This window comes from Lonchura striata, chromosome 10, assembly GCF_050655825.1.
Source record: "Lonchura striata isolate lonStrDom1 chromosome 10, ASM5065582v1, whole genome shotgun sequence".
NCBI lineage: Eukaryota > Metazoa > Chordata > Aves > Passeriformes > Estrildidae > Lonchura > Lonchura striata.
In genome coordinates, this window is record NC_140712.1 from 5467802 (window position 1) to 5480354 (window position 12553).

A 12553-nucleotide genomic window follows, 5' to 3' on the forward strand; every position below is an offset into this window, starting at 1 on the left:
ATGGGATTAGCCAGAAATGGGATGCAGGAGAAGAAAAGGAATGAGAACTGAGCCCTGCAAAGCCTCCAGGAGGAATGTTAAGGGAACACCACAATCCTTCATAGCTCTGAGAACCTCACGCAGCAGCAGAATTTTTCTTTGCACATTACCAAGTTCTTTGAAATAGACCAAAGAGCCCTGAAGAAAAGAGAAATCAGCCAACACTTCGTGGCATGGAATAGCTGCATAGGAAGATTATTTAGTCTCAGCATAAGGAGATGTTGTTTGTGTAAAATTTTAGTCCCTTCCAAAATGTCTTTTTTGCTGGCTAGAACAAGAGACTGGGAACTTTGTGGATTCAGGCAGGATGCTGCAGTTCAAGCAGCTGGCCAGGGGAGGGGGGATGGATTTTTCCTCCTTTAGTGCCCACCAGCCTCCAAAACCTGTTCCCAAACTGTGGGCACCTTTGGGCATGTCTATAGGGAACACCAAATCAGGAAACATTGCCAGAGCTGTAGCTATAGAATAAAATATCAACAGTTGCACTAATTTTGAAATTTTAGCTGCATGCAGGTGTTTGTACTTCTGCCCTAAAATTCTGCAGGCTTTGCCCAGCACTACAAAGGGCTCTCCTTGCCATTTGCCTTCACTTGTGGAGCTGCACTCCAACAGCTCTGGCACAGCTGGAGATGGCAGACTCACTGCCACAGCCAGATATAAATCTGGTGTTCCTGTGGCTTGTGATGATCACTGAGGTGTTTTATAGGTGCCACAGAAAACATTTTATCTCCAACATCAGCATAGTGCACATTAAATGGTAGCTAAGGCAACAGGTGGCACAGAGCTCACAGATACAGCTGTCATTGTACTCACAAACAGCACAGGGACTTGAAAAACACAATCTACCACTCAAAAAGAAATTACTGAAGCCACTCCATATTCACTTCTGCGCCAGTGCCCGGTACTACAGATTAATTCAAAACATTCAAATTAATTAATGAAGATGATGTGCAATCCTTTTAAGCCGCTGCTCCTAAGAGGCAATTCACACGGATGGAGTGAATGCTGCTGCAGATGAGTCCCTCCCCATTTCCCTTGGCTTTCCCTGGAGGCTGGGGCAGGAGAGGCCCCGTGTGAAGAGCTGCCATGTGACTCGGTCCTCTCCGCTGTCCTTGCAGCACAAAGGGCAGGAATGCTCAAGAAATGAATCACAAACCCTTCCTGCAGACATCTCAGAAACCATTCCTGCAAGCATCTCACAAATGGTTCCTGCAAGCATCTCACAAACCCTTCCTGCAAGCATCTCACAAATGGTTCCTGCAAGCATCTCACAAACCCTTCCTGCAGACATCTCAGAAACCATTCCTGAAAGCATCTCACAAACCCTTCCTGCAGACATCTCAGAAACCATTCCTGAAAGCATCTCACAAACCCTTCCTGCAGACATCTCAGAAACCCTTCCTGCAAGCATCTCACAAATGGTTCCTGCAAGCATCTCACAAACCCTTCCTGCAAGCATCTCAGAAACCGTTCCTGCAAACATCCCAGCTCTCAGCAGCTGCCAGGCTGGAGCAGCTCCCAGCCTGTCAGGCTGAGTGACAGCCAGGGGTAAAGGGGCTCCTCCTCACAAGATCAGGAACAGGAAGGCTGTTTCAAGCCCCTCCATCTGAATTATGATTGCTGACTGTGTAAGAAGGCAAAAATGGAAGCAAACCCACAGCGAAACAAAGCTTCATTTGGGAAAGGATTTTCCTATTCATGATGATTGCAAGTGAATTTTTCCTCAGCTGTGAACAACTGGTGATGCTTTAGTGTTCAGTACATGGCCTGATTTTATCATAAAAACTCATCCTGGCCTTCAGCTGGCTGTCAATTTGCCAAGCTGGTAGGATTCTGGCAACACTTGTGCTGTTTAATGTCTCAGCATGTCGTATCTTGGACACAAACCCCTGCAAAAATACCTAACTACAAATATTTATGTTTGTTATCCTTTTTTCATGATACAGTAAAGAGAGGGGAAACAGATTCTTTCCAACTGGACTGAATCAGAGAAGCATGACAACATCACAGGGTCAATATCCATGAGCAAAGCATTCCATTAAACCCCAGGATCCCCTTTGGTGGAATCCCACAGCCTCTGCACACCGTGAGCATGGCAGCTTTGCCCAGGAGGCTGCAGGGATCACCTGGCACAGCAAACTCTGCCCCAGCAACTCCAGGCCCTGGGCAGCGTGGGGGACATGGCTGGGGGCTGGTGCTGGGCTCCTGAGGCCACTCAGGCGGTGGCATTTTGAGGTGGCATTACACAGCCATTGACCAGGAGAGATGTGCTCTGCTTTCAGAGCAATAACTTCTTGGGCACAGAAATGCTGCACACAGGATATATCCATTCTTGGAAGAGATAGGGAAAGGGAATGTGCAGCCCTTGACAGATGTGTTTTTAATACAAATTCATAGAGGTACACAAGAGACTCCAAAAAAGTTTAAGAGTCAGAACTTCTGATACTTTAAAAAATATTAAATACGTGATGACTGTTTAAAATAGAACTGATTCATGGAGAGAAAGGAAGTACTTAATGACTTGCTCATGCTTAAGGACTCTTAAATAAAACAAGGATCTGTTACTCATGCATTTGAAGGATTTGCTACTCCCAAACTACTGATTTGAAAAACTTTTGACACAGCAAGATGAAGACACATCCCCACGGGCTCCTGTGTGAGGTGAAAGCCTGTGTGCTCTCAAACACTCTTCCTTTCATTGAAGAAGGGAAAGATTAGCAAGAGGAAGAAAAAAAACAATTGTTTTTGCTTTGGAAATTGTGTCAATAAGATTTTCATGCCTGAAGAACCACCAAAGAACCCCAAATTATCATGTCAAGAAGTAGTGATTGAATTTGAGATCATCAGAGGTTATCCAGGCCCTCACCTGCATCTCTCCTACTGCAATTTTATTCATTAATTGTAGACCTAATATTACAGACCCCAAACCATTTAATAAGAGAAGAAAATTAGCAGAAAAGACAGAAATTACAACTAGTCACCCTCCATCCTTATGAATGAATCATGTAGTACAAACTTCAAACATGGGGTTTATCAAGGCTTGGCCAAAATGCAATTTTGGCTATGGGACAGAGGCAGGAACAATGAAGCAACAGAAGCCTCTGCTCCATTTTTACTGCTCTGTGCTCCAACAATCACAATTTCTTCTCTCAATAGCTACTGAAAACCTAGACTCTTACTGCTATTTCATGTTCCTAAAAGCCCTATGAATAGCTGAATGGGGCTTTCCAGAGGAGGGCTCTTGGCACAGCCACACCAGCTCAGGTAGCAGCATGGACACAGGCAGAAGGAAAAGCTGGCAGCACCGTGGCAACAGGAAAAACTGAGAGCAACAATAAATTGCCCCCAATGCCAAAGCCTCAAATGACTGTTTATGCAACTTTCTTTCACAAACTAACCCCAAAACTTCCACTGGGATTGCAATTTGCATTTCAACTCACTCTCCCCCCGCCCCCATTTGCTGTTTGCCCAGTTTTATTAGAACCATCTGCAAGATCCTCCCCTTCCAGTTTCTTGTGTTGGTTCATCTGGCAGCTGCACTTTCTCATCTATTAAAAAAAAAAAATCTTTGTTTCAAAGTTATTGAGAAAGAAGGTCTTTGACAGGCTAAAAATCAACTTGAAAATCAACACAGAAACCACATCAGATGCTGTTCTTTACAGATTGAAGGGGAAGAATGGAAGCTGCAGTATATATATATTTTTTTTTAATGGGAAGATAAATGAGGGTTTTGGGATCAAGAAAAATTTTACCAACTTGATTTATCTGACAAAAGCCACAATTTACTGAAGTACTGCAAGTTGCCACTGCAGAAGAGTTTCAGGTTCACCATTATTGACAGAAACAAGAGAAACGCAGAGAAGTATCTCCTTACAGCAGCTCTTGGCAAAAGATAAGTGAGGCGAGTGCAAAGGGAAGGAGGTATGTTGGTGAAGTAAGTAACAGGGTTTGAATAATTTTCTTTAAGCGTGATACAAGTATTACAAGTTTTTGAATACAACATGCTTTGCAATCCCCTTCATTAGCTGGTGCATGGTGCTGCTTGAGTTCCCATCTTTCTCTGTAACCCTCCTAAAGATCCTTGTTCCCTTCTGTGGACAGGTATCCCTGCTGTCACCAAGCTGCCCATCCTGATGGGACAGCTCTTGCTGCAGCACAGGGCAGGGCACTGCTGGGAAATGGCAAAATCCTGGGCCTTTCATTGGTTTGGATCCTTTTCTTGTCCAAGTTATTTCTGCAGAAGCATTCACCTTGTTGCAGAAGAATGGCACAACCTTCACTTTTGGGGATTAACAGAGAATTCTCTTCCAGATTTCTCCAAACGGTCTCACAAAACATTTTTAATAAAGAAAATTCACTTCAAGCATGAACACAAAATACTCGAGGAACACCACTCCTCTACTTTCCCATTTAGATTAATACGAATATTTTCTTTCTTTCCTATGTTGCTACTGTTTAAAAGGTAACAAATCACTACAGACAATATTCACCTGCCACAAAATAATGCTTGTACATGTGTAGATGTGAGGAATCTGTGACATGAACTGAACCATTTCAAGCCTTCCCAGGGCCCCAGCAATGCTGGAAATAACTTTCTCCACATTTGCATTGCCTTTAACTTTCAATCACATCCAAACCCTGCTGTCATCTCCCATGACCTTTCTGATTCTGTTTTACACAAGCTCCAGCCCACGTCTTCCCTAAGCAAATTCCTAATTCCTTGTTTAACTAAACAAGACCATTGAAAGTTTCTCAAGCACTCTGACAAGACTTCTACAGCTTCTACACTGGGATTTGCCATTTTCTTCCCACACTTTCCTTTTAATCCTAATAGAATATTTTTGGGTTTAAATAAAAGTATTAAGCAGGATTTCAAAATTGCCATGAACAAATTGGCTTATCTTCTCCCTTGAACTTTATCATAAAACACAAACAATTTAAATGCTTTTAACTGCACAGGCTCTAGAAAAAAAGATGCAAATGTGATAATTTGAGTTGACAGATCATGCAAGGCAGACGTCAAGAGTACTTTTAGAAACACTGGAAACAGCATTATCATAATCTAACTTTATAAATTTTATATGCAAATAAAAAATTAAAAATTCAGACCTGAAAATATTTAACAAAATCCATATATTTCAATGACTAGTATAAAAAAAAGTAGATCTGCTCTTGAAAAAGTATCCTGGAATCTCTTAGGAGAATCAATGGAATAACCACAGAGTTTGTGCTTCTGTGATCAGCTAGCAGGAGAGATTTTTATTGAAACACTTAACATTACTTTTGTTAGCATATACTTCACTCCCGTGGCTTATTGGAAATTGTAGTGAAAAATAGAAATTTCAAGCTTGTTGTCTCAGACTTCGGTTTTGTTCAGCTTTCTTGCTTTCACAAGATATCTATTTCCCCCTCCCTCCAATGTATTGCAAAAAAATACCATTTTGATGAATAATCTCTTCCAAATCCTCTTTTCCAGTCATTTTTGATCTTTAGAGAATATATACATTTATATAAGCCAGAAACAACCACAAAAGCAATTTCAAACCCCCATCTCAATGCATACCCCTGTTTCAAGGTATCATGAATATATTAAGCTAAAATTGCAAACAAAGGAAGGCTTGGGACTATAAAAAAAAAATTACACCCTGCTCTTAACCCATTTTTCTTGTTCTTGAATACGTGATGTCAATTCCCTGGTTTTCATTCAATAAACAAAGCTGTGAAATGGCAGTGGATTTTCTGCTCCAGGTCCAAGCCCACATCCAAACAATTTTAACATTAAAACTGTGGCTGCCAGCCTCAAATACTCCCTCCCACAGGAAGGAGCACTCCCGGATGTACCACAGAGGTCATCAGAATGTCTTATTGAATTGGGGTTAGAGGAGAAAGTGGCAGATTGAACATGTGCCTGGCATTCTCCTCATGGAATCTGCTCCTACAGAATGGAGTTCCTGAGAGCAGAGGCTGCTGTGAGCCTGCTGAACAGCTTCATGCCATGGAGAAGGGCAAATCCAGAGTCCCCAGCATCAGAGGGACTGCAGAACTCTGCACGGCTGCCACAGGAGCCCCAGGATCAACTCAACACGAATGGCACCCCCTTCCTGGCACAGCACCTGCCAAAGGTTGGTTAGTGCAGCCTCTGCAGCCCCTGGGACTTCGAGGGACCCACTGCCGTGAGGCTGCACCTCTGTCTGGGAATGCACCCACAGCTCCTTCTCTCCTGGGCTAAGGCAGAGGAGGCATCCCTTGATCCTCAGTTTTGAGTGCTCTCAGTTAGGAGCACGGCCCTGTCAGAACGATCCTCGTGTCCCTGGCTTGGCAGACACCAGTACCCAGGCCGGGAAGCCAGCTCAGCCTGAGCACAAAGCCTCGCTCAGCCTGAGCACAAAGCCCGGCCGAGAGGGCTCGTGGCATCTCAGACACAGCTGGAAGGGCCCAGAGGTGTGTGGCACCGAGCTCTTCCCACAGCTGCAGCCAGACAGGACTCACTTCAGCAGGAAGCTGGAGAGAAATGCTTTAGCTGAAGTCTTCTCATCGCTCAAGTCAGAAATGCAATCTTTACTTAAATGTTAAGCCATATACATGGGCCATTAGTCAAAGCTCCTGTTCTTTTTTAATAGCTTTACCAGGTTTGACATTTTGTAATGCTATTATTTTAAGCCTGGTCTGGACTAGAATTCAAATATTAGGAAAATGATTTTCAAAAGACTGTGCTAAAATATCTTCCCCATATTGCTATCATTTGTCAAAGTTTTGCTTAAATGCAGGTATTAAGATAAATGAAATGAATAAAAAATGGAATACTTCCAGGAACATAAATGATGGTTAAATTAAGGTTGTGACAAGAGCCAATCCACACATTTTGACTTCTCAGTGAAGTACCATTTGACCTTGCAATGAGAAAGGCACTTGTATACTATGTAAATCTAAAGGAAGAAAATACATTAAAAAGTGAACTGAATTGGTTGACAGAGACAGAAAGCAAAAAAAGGCAACAAGTGGTGAAGGTGAGGGAGAATGTCAGAAATTGAACAGCAGCTCAGTGAAAGGGCCAGAGCCATAGGGTCAGTCAGCAGAATAAGCAGAGTTAAGACAGGTCAGAACCTACAGTGTGCTGAATATAACACCTGAGTGAACACTGACAAATTTAACAGGACCAGGACTATTTGCTGAAAAGCCTCCTTAAGGCTAGCAGCACTGGGGTGACAGCAGTGCTCCCTGCAAAGCCTGAGGGCATGGGAAAGAGGCTCTGTGATTCCTTCCTGAGCTATTTCTCTCCCTCAAGTACTTAAGGCATTTTCCCGTGTTCTGACTGCAGTTTAAAAATACTGATGGAAAACAACTACAGTTGTAATAGGGAACTTCAAGTAGCACTTAATATTTCTGAAGTATTAAGATACAGAGTATGCATTTAAATAGCACAAAATGCAGCAAGTGCTCCAGATTTTTTCCCATTATCTGGAATTCTCTTGCCTGAGCTGCATACACATACTGCACTGCTCACCACCAGCCATTCACCCACTGCACCACGGTGTAAGATTGAATGCACCAGGCAAACCACATCGCAACTGGAAGCGCTGCCATCTTTCCAACACTGAAGAAAAGCAAGATTATTTCTTTAAACTCTCTCTTGCTAGAGACAGGTTGGGCATTAGTGGTTTTTGCAGCTGTGGAAAACAGCTGCAGCTGGAAACAATTGGTGCTGAGCAATCGGAAACAGGCAAGGACAGAGGACAATACACAGCAAGTATTACTCCCGTTCTGGCTTGTCATTAGACACATAGAGCTTGCTGCAGCCTCACTTCTCCAAGAGCATTTAATTAAAAAAAAAAAAACAAAACCAAACTGAAATTTAGTATCAAGAGCAATGTAAGAGCTATGCACTTGCATTGGCAAGTGTTGTTATGTAAAGGGAGACCCTGAGAAGCTTTAATTCTAAATTCACTTGCCACAAAAAAGTGGTTGTTTGAATCCTGAAGTTAAAGAAAAAGGAGGCAAAATCAAAAGAGGGTAAAGGACTATCAGAAGAGTAAAGCAAATGGTGACACGGGAGAACATTCACAGCTGACAAATGGTTAACTGGGAATACACAGAAAGAAAAAACGGGTATCAGCAGTAAGGGGTGAATCTTGGATCACAAGTAGGAACTGCTGGTGAACAGGAACCATTTTCCAGGTTGGTATAGACCACAGGGCCAAAGAAACACGGTTCAGTGTTAAAGCAACTGCCCAGGGTGAAGTGACCTCAGAGAGTGTTATACTTCAACAACACAGTTACCAAAGCTACAGAGGAATCTCTTAAATGCTCCTCTGGAAAATGATTTTATATGTTAGTCCAGAATAAAATTCCAAATTGGAAAGGCTGAAGTAGCAAGTTACTTTTTCAAACATTTTAATCCTAAACACAAATTTAAGGACAGAGGAATCGACTGCCATGGACTGCAGGAGTGCTCCATCTGTGCAGGATAAATTATGGACTAGAAGGGAAGATACAATTCAGCTGCTGATATTTGAAACAACAAAGGTAACAAACTGCAGATTTAGCAAAGCTGCCAAATAGTGAAGATGTTGAGAAGATCAGAAGGATCATAAATACCCCAAGGAGAGCCCCAGAGAGGACAAAAGTGGTTACAGGATGCCAGATCCAGCATGTCCATTAGGCTGCTCCTGGCAGCAGCCCAGAGCACTGTGGCACCAACAGCACCACCTTCCCCAAACTCACTCCCACCTCCATCAGCAGCTTAGAGCCTTCTGTGGAAGAACTGGGGTCTCTGTACTTGATATTCTTGCATGGAATTTTCCTTCATAAATTCATCCAATTACCTTTTGAACCCATTTACAATCCCATATCCACAACATCCTGTGGAAGGACATTCCACAGCTTCTCAGCTTTGTGCGTTTGTTTTGAGCTGCCAGGTTCTTGTCAGAAAACAAAAAAGAAAACAGATAAGAAACTTAGTTCCTTTATCACCTCTGCTTATTTTTCCTATGCCATAATGATTTGTGATTTCTTTTACAGGCCCCCTGAGCCTGCCTTGCAGTGGAAGTGTCCTGTTGTGTGTATTCGTGCTGAGTGGATGCTGCTCCATACCTCCAGCTCCCCACCCTGCATTCCTCTTCTGCATTCTTTTCAAGTGAGGCTGTGTGTCATATTCAGAAGCTTTTGAAAAGAAGATGAAAGAATTCTAGAACAGTGAGAACAAAGAGGCGTGTTTGAAGGTAGAGAAAATTTATTTAGGAAAAGAACATAGGAAATGAAAGAAATTTCACTGTGATTCTACATGTTTGCAAGCAGAACCGTTCAAGCATTATTAAAAGATATGAAATAGGGAACAAACTGTAAGATTTGTAGTAGAAATCAGCTTATTTTTCTGTGCCTTCATGCTTTACAGAGCTGAAATAATTTCAGTGTGCTTTATTTCCCCTTCAAATGAGCATTTCATCACAGTTTGTAACATTCTAGCTCATCTAGAAAGGGGCACCAGTGCTAGAGGCAGACACTAATGAGCCCCTGTATTCTAATTGTATGAATATACTGAAAGAATAGAAATAAAGGCAGTGAAACAGGTTGCAAAGGACTGGGCAGTGGGTACTGGTAAAGGAAGCTGAAAAAGAATTACTGGTCATCAAACATTTTTAATGTTGTAGGAGTAATACCTGAAACCGAACTTTTCCAATATTAAAAGCCAACTGGGACCTTTATCACTCACTTCCAAAAGTACAAAACATTCCTGAAACACTGGAGCAGCACTGTGATCTAGCACCCAGGTCAGGCTCCCCTCAGGGTCCACTGAAGCACTTTGGAGCTGCTGTTACAGGTAAAGTTGCTTTTCTCACCTTATCACCACCACCAGGCTGTAGGTGGACACTGGACACAGGAGGCACAGCAAGAAACAGCTCCTGGCACCATTTCTTTACTAAAGGAGCACTCAGTGAAGCCCAGCTGAGGTCAGGTAAGGTCACTGAAAGCACAGTCCCCCTTGAGGAGAATATTGGATTAAAAACTGCTGCAAACCACACCCATGGCAGGCCCTGCTCCTCTCTGGATCTGCTCTGAAGGTTTGGTCAGTCCAGCCATGGACATTGCTTATTTGCTGCCACAAAAAGCATTCTATTAACATTTTTGAGGAACACCCCACTTGTAATCTCTGGTAAGCATCTCAAATACCCAAAACTATATTATAAAAAAAAAAAAAAAAAAAAAGGCAAAAGGAAAAATCCCACAGGAGGCACACATGAAACATTCCATGCTATTGCATCCCTGCACAGCAGAATCCCACACAGGAATTCTAGAGTATATCTTTTCAGATCACAAACGTGCTCATAAATGCTGTGAATTGTCTTAAAAATGTTGGCTTCCATTATTTAACAAAAAAATCCCAGCAGGCATCATTCATGAGAATATTTAAATTTTTGTAGTCTGCCACAGCAATCTTAATTTTTTTGTTGTTAACTTGCACCAAGTGTATTTTAGGTTGTCCCAGGAGTAAGGCAGAGGAAAGAACAATATTCCAGTACTACTCTGTGTACATAAATAAGAACTTTCCCACTTAGAAATTCACTTTAGAGCTGAATTTTGGCAGGGGTAAAATGTTTCCCTTCTTTGTAAAATCCTTCTAATTTTGCAGATGGTTTGAAGGAAAAAAAACCAATTATGTTTATATCTTCAGCATATTAAGTGTTGATAAAATTTAATATTTACTAAATACATTTCAGGACATTGGGAACTAGGGAAGGGGTATTTGCCCTTGATCACAGCAGGTCAAGACTGGAAGAAACATGAGGTTTTCTACATATGACTTGAAAATAGGCACATAAACATGAGAAAACCCACTGATATTTGCATATCACATAGCACTTCTGATATTTTAAAACTTTTCAGCATATATGACTTCATAAACTTGATGCTGCTATGAAGAGCTACAGGCAGTGGAAATAAAATGAGTGCTGTGCTGGTTTGCAGTGGGAATTCTTCCCAACTCCCTTCTGCCCACTCTGCATAAACCCATCAAAGTCTGATGCTCTGCCATGATTTCCCCACTGTAATCTGCTGCCTATTATTCTCTCAAACCCCATCTGCAGGTCATTTTTCTATCAAATGAGTTGGTTAAAATTCCTTCTTCCTTTTTATTTAAACCTAGGGGAATTTCAAATAGTCCAGCACTAACCGACAGGAATTTATTTTAACCATTATTTAAAATACCAGCAGCTTTGCACTGTTACAGTTTAACAGCTCTGATGGGTTTCATGCAGTCTCCCTTCACTTTATCTCATCTGACACAGGCATGAGCATCCTGGGAGCCCAAGTACGGCTCAGAGAGTCATTGCCATTGCCTTTATTCTCTTTTAGGCTCAGACCTCTTTCCACACAGAATATGGAGCATTACACAAACTTTCTATGGACAGAAAAGCATGTGTGAAATAGCTATAAAAGCAAGGAAAAATATTTAGAAATGTACACTAAGGTCAATTCTCTTTCCCTTTATAATTTAAGAAATTTTGAGGTGATTTTCCTTATATAAGGGAAGCAAACTGATTATTTCCTGATCTTTGAGGAAGGTGATTCTTAAGAGTTAAAATTCTGCATATGCATTTTGAACTAAAGCTTTTTCCTCTACCAGACACCACTGTGAATGAAAGTATCACCCTTGTCAGCACTTACCTCCATGCCAGAGGGCTGAGAGGGAGCATGACCTGGATGGGATTGCTTCCTAAAGCCTGTATTTAAAGTGATCCCGTGCAAACTGGCTGCTTCCACACCGGCTGCCACACACACTCAAACTCTTCAGCCAAAAAGAAGTCGTTCAGTAAGAAGCTGTAGAGAAATGTATTTTTGCAGACTGCAGCTTGAGAACCTCTTGTAGGAAGCCAACAGAATATAAGACAATGGAAAACTGCTGGGTGTGATGGGGCTTGAAAATAATAAAGTTTAACATAGCTTATTTTTTCTTGTATGTGCGATGGAAGAGAGGCAGGTGAGAGCAGCATGATGGCAAATCACAACATGCTTCCCTAAAAAGCCACCTTTGGAGCACTGTGACAAAGCCACCTAACCAAAGCATCACATGTCTGTACTTCAGTGCTCATTGCAAATGCTTATTTCTGAGTTTCATAAGTTACACTTAAACTACAGGTTCACAATTCACCATAAAAATCAATCACCAAAAACACCCAGTGCAAGCATCAGGCTCCTCCTTCCTTTTAGCAAATGCCCTTAAGCAGTGGGTCTGCAAGCTAAAGGGAAAGTAATATTTCCTTTTTGAATTCTGAGCTATGCACAAGCTCTGAGCTATGCTGCAGCTTGGCTTGGGTTTGGTTTCACTGAGGTGAGAGCCCCGAGCTGACACACACAGAGCAGTGAAGGTGTGACGTGCACAGTGCTGGTGCCACAGGCAACGCTCCTTATCTGCACCACCTGTGGCACTGAGTGAAGTCACACAGGCTGTTCTGACAGATGAAAGACAGGATTCAGCCCTTTCCCTGCCTCTGCTGCCAGCCATGCTGTCCTGCTTCCT

The 12553-nt window shown here is 42.2% G+C and overlaps 1 protein-coding gene and 1 long non-coding RNA gene across 8 annotated transcripts in view; one reads left to right on the plus strand and one right to left on the minus strand.

Moving 5' to 3' along the window:
* The window catches only part of PEAK1 (pseudopodium enriched atypical kinase 1), a 110113-nt gene that overhangs the window by 63120 nt on the left and 34440 nt on the right, over nt 1-12553 (minus strand). The window lies entirely within an intron of this gene.
* Nucleotides 1-12553, plus strand: part of LOC116184013 (uncharacterized) — a 54209-nt gene that overhangs the window by 17996 nt on the left and 23660 nt on the right. Inside the window, exon 4 of the long non-coding RNA XR_014957562.1 lies at nt 1-12553. This exon is cut by the window's right edge and continues 23660 nt beyond it. This is a non-coding gene — a long non-coding RNA (uncharacterized LOC116184013).